The following is a 1,902-nucleotide window of genomic DNA, read 5'->3' as shown; positions in this document are numbered from 1 at the left end:
CTCTTGTGAGTGAGGAAGACCATTGATGGAAAACTTCTCTTTGTACAAAACAAGAACAAAATCATCCTTTACTGAACGATTCAGGCAACGCCTGAGACTAAGTGAATGTACACGTTTTCTTCTTTTGAAGCACCCAATGGAAACACAGTCCCTTTGCTGAGCACGGTTGGAGCGTCTACTACATTACACTTGGTCTCACCTGGCAACTCCTCATTACAATGAACCCTGCTGGGTTTGCGGTGCTGCAGGTGTGTCCTCTTGAGACTCTCTAGCTGGCACTACAAGCACCTTGGTAGCGTTCCCCTGCTCCAGTGTGGCTGCTTGGTGATAACCTCTGCCCTCTGGTGAAGTGCCTCTCACTTCTAGTTGGATTCATCATATTTTGTTCAACCAGCTGTTTGCCTTCAGAATCTCCGCCTCGGTTTGAACTTGCAACTTGGTGATTTCCCTTGGCTTTAGAGTTCAGGTGCCCTTGAGCTGGTTCAAATCCATCCTTATCTTCTTGGGCAACAGACTCTGGGGAAATAAATCCTACGCTCCTCTCCTTAAAATGGAAAACAGGTGGGACTTCTATAACTGAGGGATGCTGAAATGGTTCTATAGTTCACCGCCATGATGGGCTCCTTTGGTTCATCACTAAACTTAACTCTCTGTTTTAGGACTTGTAGGATGTTCCCATAATCTGAAGTTCTTTTTTCCTCATTTTTGAAAAATGTTTTTTTTTCATTGTATTTTGTTCTTTTTCATTTTCACCAAGCTTATTAGGTTTCTGGTGGTGGCGGCGGCGGTGGCTCTGTTTAGCCGTCTTCCAGAATGAGTGCACACAGCATCCCTCTGTCAACATCATCCTGAAGGATAGCCCCCAGCCCTTCTTCTCATTTTTAAATGCCTGCAGTCTCACTGGAGGACCATGTTGGATGACCAGTCAGTTTGTCCATCGGTCAGTTACACTTGCACAGCAGGTTGTATTCATAAATGCCAGTAGGCATTAGTCTCTGCAGTCTTGCATTTATAACAAGTCCATACCCATGTCTTGACAGGGGGCACTTTTGGCATTCTTTGCTGTCAGTGAAGACATGCACTATTTTTCTTTTGTGTCTATGGAGCTCTCAGAACAGCCGCATGAATCAGGAAACACACTAGAAAAAGATAGTGTACTGGGGCCCATATGATCTTTCTGTACTTAAAACTATGGAGGCTTCTTACTAACAGTTTATTTACAGAAAGACATTGGCACCAATTGCACTCCATCACCAACATCCAACGCAAGAAACAACTTCATATTGCTTTGGGTAAGTCCTAGTCTACTGAACGTAAGTACTGAAGAAAAGTTGCCTGTGACTAAACAGCTACATTGTCTGGAGCTGGTAAAAGACTCCCCGCCACGGGGAGCAGAGAAGTGAGGGCTTGTCTCTGAGTGTTATCTTTGGACATGACACCTGATTGGTAGCTGCACAAGGTTTTCTCCCTGTAAAGTGAGCAGTGGTTCCATTAGACAAGCATGGGAGCAGACATGACTGTGGTGAGAGAGTTAAACTCAAAGGGGATTTCTTCTCCTTTAAGCCTGCACCTTTGTTTTCCATAGGGAGGGCCTTCCCTTCCTTGCAGATTCTTGGCCAGTGAGGAGCTGTTCTCTGTTCACTAGGACCATGGCTTGGCTGTGCTCTCTATCTGTGGCTGAGCCACTGTTTATCCCTGCCTCAGTGACTGGAGTGCATCTTGTGATTCTTTCCCCCTGACATGATGTTTACTTTACCATCATCTTGTAGCTGCATCCAGAACGTCTTTGCATCAGTTGACACCCTTTCTCCCACCTTTTGGTGGTATTTATACAAATTTATTCAAAATTTAGTTAATCAAAAAAATGTATCATGAGCCACTTCAATTGGAGGCTATAACGGG

This window comes from Acomys minous (assembly GCF_964271855.1).
Source record: "Acomys minous genome assembly, chromosome: 5".
Classification (NCBI taxonomy): domain Eukaryota; kingdom Metazoa; phylum Chordata; class Mammalia; order Rodentia; family Muridae; genus Acomys; species Acomys minous.
Note: the sequence above shows the minus strand (reverse complement) of the source record.